General features: G+C 47.9%; 1 non-coding gene across 1 annotated transcript; it reads right to left on the bottom strand.

Annotated features, from left to right (window-relative positions):
- Positions 1-6,952: 6,952 nt before the first annotated feature.
- On the bottom strand, positions 6,953-7,014 carry LOC129019194 (U7 small nuclear RNA). The gene has a single exon (XR_008495540.1). It is a non-coding gene; the product is annotated as a U7 small nuclear RNA (small nuclear RNA).
- Positions 7,015-8,288: the final 1,274 nt, after the last annotated feature.

Consider the following 8,288-nt stretch of genomic DNA (forward strand, 5'->3'; position numbering starts at 1 on the left):
CCAGACCTACGCTGCTACCCTGGGGTGCGCGATGCGCGCTTGCTGCAGATGCCGCGGGCGTAGGAGGCGACGCTCGTCCTTACTCCCACTGTCCAAATTCTCCCAAGGCCCTGTCCAGCTACGCCGGTTTATACTGTCCGGACGTGTGATGAAAAACAAACCTGCCAACCCTCAAAACTCCACTGCAGTTTGGGTCTTGAACAAACATTAAACCAGCATGTGATGTGCATCACAAGCAATCCTCCAAATACGCTGCAAAGACAGAAATCTCAGCCTGTATCAAACAGCCGGGAGGATGCAACCTACCCCACGCATGCTCCCGAGGTAAACGAGACAGCCCTCCGGGGAGGGGACTCCACTATACCATTTGTCGCAGAGTTCATCCTAAATTCGTCTGATGATGGAGTGGCCATTGGTAAATGCAGTGGCCGTTTGCGTTTGCTATACCTTTTGTCGCAGAGTTCATCCTAAATTCGTCTGAAGATGGAGTGGCCATTGGTAAATGCAGTGGCCGTTTGCGTTTGCTAATTGCCTTTATCCAAAGGAAAAATTAATTTTTCATATCTTTATGACAGGAGGTAGGTTTACAATTTGAAGCCAGGTGCTGTCTGGTAGCTGGGCTCCTACCCTCCCACAAAACTGGGAGACGGGGATGACATTTCGAAGAGATGACTCCCAAGTCCTTGAGAAAATACATTCTTGAGTTGTAAAACTGGGGGGAAATCTTATTTAGCTTTAAAAAAAATTTACGTGTATCTCAAAAAGAATTTGTGATTACAACTTGGCAAATCCTCTAAGGAAAAAGAGTCTCCCTTTTGCATAAACTACTTTTTAGCTTTGCAAAGTACCCTGCACTGCCACAAACGAAGTTCAAGTGCACGGAAATGAGATGCTTGTTCTGAGAAGAGGGTACTCTTCTCCAGGATGAGATGGGGCGAGAGGGCAGGGCCCTTGTCTGAGTCGGCTGAGTCTCAGCCTAGAGCAGCGCCTGGCGCCCCTGGGGCGTCCGTGGGCGGGCGTGGGGAGCGCATTTGTGCAGTGAGGCAGGGAAGTGGAAGAGCACACAGCATGACCCGAAAGACCTGGGCTACAGTCCTGGCTGCACCGTCCACTCACATTGACCTCTACTTCCTACAGCGTTAAGCTCAGGATGATCTTCCAAAGTTGGTGCTATTCTTCCCGTTTTACAAATGAGTAAACTGAAGTTCAAGTAGGTTTCAAAGCTCTCTACCCCATGATCACACGCTGAGGTGAAAACCCAGGTTACAAGATTCCCGCTCCCCACTGTGCTGCAGTGATTCTAGATTATCACTGGGCCAGCTGTTGAACACTTCTTGTATGCCAAGCACTACTGAAAAAACATGAGGCAACGTGCTTGTTCCAGGTCACACATCTAGGAGTTAGCCCACCCAGAATTCAAAGCCACATCCTGATTTCAAAGCCCAGTCTTGCCATTTATTATCCTCTAGGAGTAGGAACAGATCTAGCTGTGGAACACTCATTCATCCAGTCGGTCTTGTTACCTGTCAAATGAGGATCATAATTCCCACCCCACTAGTGTGTGGTAAGGATTAGATGCATCCATGTGTGGACATTACGGTTTACTAGTATCTTTAATCCATTCCTCCTATCACTAGCTAAGGCTAGCCAGATAACTATCCCTTAGCATCTTTTTTTCTTTTCTTTTCTTTCTTTCTTTCCTTTTCTTTCTTTTCTTTCCTTCTCTTTCTTTTTCTTTCTTTCTTTTTTCTTTCCTTCCTTCCTTCATTCCCTCTCTCTCTCTCTTCCTCCCTCCCTCCCTCCCTTCCTTTTCTTTTCTTTCTTTCTTTCTTTTTCTTGTTCTTACTCTATCGCCCAAGCTGGAGTGCTCACTACAACCTCTGCCTTCCAGGCTCAAGCAATCTTCCCATATCAGCCTCCCAAGTAGCTGGAACTACAGTCACGCACCACCATCCTGGGTTAATTTTTGTATTTTTAGTAGAGACAAGGTTTCACCACGTTGGCCAGGCTGGTCTCAAACTCCTGGGCTCAAGTGATCCACACTCCTCAGCCTCCCAAAGTGCGAAGATTGCAGGCATGAGCCACCCCGTCCAGCCTCTTAGCCTTTTCTTTTCTAAAATATTCTAGAGAGGAGACACTGCAACCACCCTCATCAATGGATTCCAGGATCTCTGAAAACTTTGCCAGGAATTATTTCGTAGATAGATCCTGACCCCAAACCTAGATGCTTAACACCATCATGATCACAATTATAATATTGAGCACTGATGGAGCATTTGCCTTGGGCTGTGGAGTGACTCATTTAGTCATGGACAGATACTATTACCATCATCTTCATTTTACTGTCAAGGGGACTGAGGCACAGGAGGATCGAGTAACTTGTCCAAGAACACACAGCTAGGAAGTAACAGCTGCAATCAGAAACCAGGCAGTCTGGCTGGAAGACCAGAGCTCTTACAATATGCCGAATTTGGTTCTGTCTACTAGATTGCTTAAATTGGGGGAGCTTTCGTGATTAATATTCATCACTTTGCCTAAAGGCAGAGACTATCCGTTGACTTGCTACAATGTATCACAGAGCCACTATTTTAGCAGATCCCAAATTTAAGGCAGATCTGATTTCTTCTTACCAGTTCTTTCACTGTTGTTTGTTTGTTTGTTTTTTTGTTTTGAGACAGAGTCTTGCTTTGTCACCCAGGCTGCAGTGCAGTGGTGTGATCTCGGCTCACTGCAACCTCTGCCTCCCAGGTTCAAGCAGTTCTCGTGCCTCAGCCTCCCTTGTAGCTGGGACTACAGGCACCCACCACCACGCCTGGCTAATTTTTTGTATACTTAGTAGAGACGGGGTTTCACCATGTTGGCCAAGCTGGTCTCAAACTCCTGACCTCAAGTGATCTACCTGCCTCAGCCTCCCAAAGTGCTGGGATTACAAGTGTGAGCCACCATGCCCAGCCTTCCACTAGTTTTAAACGACATTATTCATACAATTGTATATTTCATCATAGATTTTAAATGCAATGACTAAGTAAAATAGAGTACATAAGTGATTCCCATTATTTTACTATGAATCTTGGTACCATATTGTCTGCTTCAACCTGTAACTTTTGTGGGTTTTTTGTTTTGTTCTGTTTTTTTCCAGACAAGGTCTTGTTCTGTTGCTCAGGCTGGAGTGCAGTGGCATGATCATGGTTCGCTGCAGCCTTGACTCCTCAGCTCAAGTGATCCTCCTGCCCCAGTCTCCCAAGTAGCTGGAACTACAGTTACGTGCCACCATTCCAGCTAATTAAAAAAAAAAAAAAAAATGTTTTTAGAGACGGGCTCTTGCTATGTTGTTCAGGCTGGTCTCGAACTTCTGGACTCAACCATCCATCCCACTGAAGCCTTCTGAGTCACTGTGATTACAGACATGCGTCATCACACCCAGCCAACCCTGAGACACTTACATTGCATTTTTTCCTAAATAGCAAACTCCAAATAAACTGGAGACTTATTTTTTCAACCTATCTTTTCATATCTCTGTAAAGATTGTCTGAGCTACCTAACTCTCAATAATAGGAGAATGTACTGCATTTGATACTCTCAAAATCCATAACATTTCCAAAACCAAAGGCATGGATGTGTTTAAAGTTTTGTCCTTTCTTTTCTGGGATATGTGTGCAAGAGGCTATGTGTGGATTTTACATGATCATTCTCAGCTGTTTCTATTTACTCTCCTACAGATTATGAGGTCCTCAGGGGTAGGAAAGGATCTTTGTAAACCAGGAACTTAAATGAAGCATGTGCCCAATAAATATGTATTGAATTTAATTGAATTTTGGTTTTAAAAAAGTGTCATCATTTACAATAAGCATTTCCAATGAAAGCACATTGAGCAGGAGGCTGAGGAGATTGTGCGGCGTGGCGAGAGCTCGGTTCACTCGCTCCATGTCTGGACCACGTGGAGCATCCAGGTCTTCTCTTTTTGCCTTGTAGGAAGACTGAGTCCCAAATCAGGTAGCTCCTCGGAATAAAGACACTATTTAGTGGTGGAGCTGGACAGACGGAAAACTGTAATGAAATGAGAACAGACTTCAATCCCTGGACTATTACAACACAGTCTCAATGTTCTCTGCCTCTTCCCCTGCCACCCTCACCTTCAAATCTTTTTTTTTTTTTTTTTTTTGAGATAGAGTCTTGCTCTTGTTGCCCAGGCTGGAGTGCAGTGACGTGATCTCAACTCACTGCAACCTCCGCCTCCCAGGTTCAAGAAATTCTCCTGCCTCAGCCTCCCAAGTAGATGGGATTACAGGCACCCCCCACCAGCCACCATGCCCGGCTAATTTTTGTATTTTTAATATTTCATGTTGGCCAGGCTGGTCTTGAACTGCTGACCTCATTTGATCCACCAGCGTTGGCCTCCCAAAGTGCTGGGATTACAGGCTTGAGCCACAGCATCCAGCCTCACCCTCAAATCTACTTCACACCCTGCTATTGGAATTCCACTGGGCGTCCAAGCCCTGGGGCAGATGTGGTCACTCCTCTGCAGCTTCCGCTCTGCAATTACACATCCACCCGGATGCACCTCCCTCAGTCTCACCATAGTGTGTTAAAATCATCTGCGTATTTCTCTGCTTCTCCCACTGGGCTAAAATAATTTCTCTTTTTTTAAAAAAAAAAAATTACGTCTCTCTCTGTGGTCCAGGCAGGCCAGAAGTGTAGTGGTGTGATCATAGCTCACCGCAGCCTTGAACTCCTGGGCTCAAAGGATCCTCCCCACTTCAGCCTCTTGTCCTGAGTAGCTGGAACTACAGGGGTGTGCCACCAAGCCTGACTCTTTTTTCTTTCTTCTTTCTTTTTCTTCTTCTTTCTTCTTTTTTTCCTCCTCCTCCTCCTTCTTCTTTTTTTGTAGAGACAGGGTCTTGCTTAGTTGCTCAGGCTGGTCTCAAATTCCTGGCTTCAAACAATCCTCCTACCTCAGCCTCTCAAAGTGCTGTCATTATGTGGAATTACAGTTATGAGCCACGGCACCAGACCTAAAATTATTCTGAAATCAAGAACTATGTTATTTTTCTTCTTGCTGTTTCCAGAGTCAGAAGCATAGTAGGTACACGATAAATAAATAAAGTTCATCCTAAAGTCCTATGCTGACAGATACATCTTCTTTAAGTCCATCTTCTATTCTCGTCTCTCCCTGTTCCTCACTCCGTGTCACCTCCCATGGTCCAGAGCTGGCTGCATCGTGCAGGAGTGTGTTGGAAAGGTAAACTCTCAGGCCCCGCTTCACACCCAGGATGCAGCATCTCTGGGGTGGGGCCCGGGAACTTGTGGTTTGACCAGCTCTCCGGGAGATGCTGACACTAAAGGAGACCCCTCCCTGTCCTGGGGCACTGGCCTCAGCCTACTTGAGCTATGGCGATTCCTGCACACACCCTCACCTTCTTCATCCCAGGCGCTGGTTCAGTTTCCTCCACCCAGAGAGCCCTGCTCTGTGCCGGTCCTGGAGGCATCCTCCTGGGAGGAGAGCAGAATACACAAGGCCCAGAAGCTGGAGGCTGGACTGTAGGGTCCCATGGCAAATGGCAAGAGTTGAGGCCGGAAAGGGAGACAGGAGCCACAGCTCATGGCACGAGTTGTCACATGAATTATAAAAGGCTTTATAATTCATGGTGAGCTCAGACAGATTTTAGAATTTGAGATTTGTGAGGCAAAACTGTTCAACTCAAGCTAGATCCAGGAAGTAGGCTTGGCCGTCTGTGGGAGGCCAAAGTCAAGTGGAGATGAAGATGGCGAAGCTGGAAAGGGCCTCCTTTCTGGGAAGGCTTCTGGCCTCCTCCCCACCTCAGGTTTAGAAGTGACTACTGGATGCCGTGGAGCTGTCCTCTGCCATAGCACCTATCACAATGCTGTGTATACTTCTGTCCCCTGAGGAAATGTCTTTGTTTGACTTTGTTGTGGGGGACACTCATGTATTTTTCATCTTTGTATTCCCAGTACCTGGAAAATATTAGGGACTTGACAACTTTTTTTTTCTTTCGACGGAGTCTCACTCTGTCGCCCAGGCTGGAATGCAATCGTGCAATCTCTTGTCACTGCAACCTCCGCCTCCAGGGTTCAAATGATTCTCTTGCCTCAGCCTCCCGAGTAGCTGGGATTACAAGTGCACACCACCACACCAGGCTAATTTTTGTGTTTTTAGTAGAGACGGGTTTCACCATATTGGCTAGGCTGGTCTCGAACTCCTGACCTCATGATCTGCCCTCCTCGGCCTGGTATTACAGGTGTGAGCCACCGTGCCTGGCCTTTTTTCTCTTTTTAAGAGGCAGGGTCAGCCTGGTGTGGTGGCTCATGCCTATAATCCCAGCACTTTGGGAGGCCGAGGAGGGGGGATCACTTGAGGTCAGGAGCTCGAGACCAGCCTGGCCAACATGGTGAAACCCCGTCTCCTACTAAAAATACAAAAATTAGTTGGGTGTGGTGGTGCGTGCCTGTAATCTCTGCTACTTGGGAGACTGAGGCATGAGAATTGCTTGAACCTGGGAGGCGGAGGTTGCAGTGAGCCAAGATTAAGCCACTGCACTCCAGCCTGGGTGACAGAGCAAGACTCTGTCTCAAAAAAAAAAAAAAAAAAAGAGACAGGGTCTCACTCTGTCACCCAGGCTGGAGTGCAGTGGTGTGATCATAGCTCACTGCAGACTCAACCTCCAGGCCTCAAGTGATCCTCCCTTCTCAGCCTCCCAAGTAGCTGAGACCACAGGCACTATGCCCGGCTAATAAAAACAAAATATATTGTAGAGACAGGGTCTCGCTATGTTGCCCAGGCTGGTCTTGAACTCCTGGGCTCAAGCAGTTCTCCTGCCTTGGCCTCCCAAAGTGCTGGGACTACAGGTGAGAGCCACGGTGCTAGCCAGACAACTGTTTTTTGAATGAATGGGAATGACCTGCTCCTACTGCCTTTTTATTGTTTTTTCCCTTGGAGGATTTTCCAGTAAAAGCAAGAAGACCTGCTAGACAAATTTTAAAATAACTGTACCACTTCCACCTGGCTTTTGAGAAGAGAACAGGCAGTGTGGGGACAGGCAGAGGTGTCCTTCCAACCTGGGCTGCATGACAGTAGATAACCCGAGGAGTTCTGGCAAGCACTGATGCTTGGAAGCAGCGGTAGGGACTTTCCTTCGACTGGACTACAGTGTGGCCTGGGCATCAGGTTTTGAGAAGCTCCCTGGGGATTCCGGAATGCAGCGAAGTTTGGAAACCAGGGAGTAGAGGGAGCACGGGTAGGCAGGGAGGCCAGGCAAGAAGCTGTTGCTCTAGATAGGAGAGACATGGGCACCTGCCCAGAGCAGTAGGACGAAACCTGCTCAGAATTAAGGTGCTTATAGTCAACGGGGTTCAGGGAGAAGGAAGAGAAGCACACTCCACCCCCCTTTCCTCTTTGTCTGTCACCTGCTCCTCTCCGGCACCCCTCCACTTATGGGGTCTGGCAGGTTGGCTTGCTGTGTCCCTCTCCATGCCCCTGCCACCTTGTGCTATAATTCTGGGTGATGTCAATATCCCCATGGATGACCCACCCAGAGGCCTGTGGTCCCTGGGCCTTCCTGTCTTTTTTTTTTTTTGAGATGGAGCCTCACTCTGTGACCCAGGCTGGAGTGCAGTGGCACGATCTCGGCTCACTGCGACCTCCACCTCCCAGGTTCAAGTGATTCTCTGCCTCAGCCTCCCCAGTAGCCGGGATTATAGGTGCCCAGCAACACGCACAGCTAATTTTTATATTTTTAGTAGAGATGGAGTTTCACCATGTTGGCCAGGATGGTCTTGAACTCCTGACCTCAGGTGATCTGCTCGCTTTGGCCTCCCAAAAGGCGTGAGCCACTGTGCCTGGCCTCTTGCTCACATTTTGAACTCTTTCACCTCAAAAATCTCAAACTCCAGTATCCCACTATGAGGATCTTCTTCCTCCCTAACAGAAACTTGACTTCGTGGTGGTACCTACCTCATACTCAGTGCCTCAGGGAAGCCGCCCCGCTTGCTGCAAGGCTGCCTTGTGGTCTGAGGGTCTGAGGTTCACTTAGGAGTCTTCATGTGACCCAGCACAGGCCTGGGAGACACGAGGGTGACTGCTGAGAGGCTGCCAGGAAAAAGACCCTTGGTCCAAAGAGCAAGTCTTCTCCATTGTTTAGCTTCTGGGACTGGTGTGGCCATCTCAATGCCAGCAGGAGGGTAAAAATCACCAGCAAGAAAGAAAATGTAAAGCCAGGCATGATGGCTTATGCCTGTAATCCCAGCACTTTGGGAGGCTGAGGCGGGCGGAT

Source organism: Pongo pygmaeus, chromosome 17, assembly GCF_028885625.2.
Source record: "Pongo pygmaeus isolate AG05252 chromosome 17, NHGRI_mPonPyg2-v2.0_pri, whole genome shotgun sequence".
NCBI classification, from domain to species: Eukaryota; Metazoa; Chordata; class Mammalia; order Primates; family Hominidae; genus Pongo; species Pongo pygmaeus.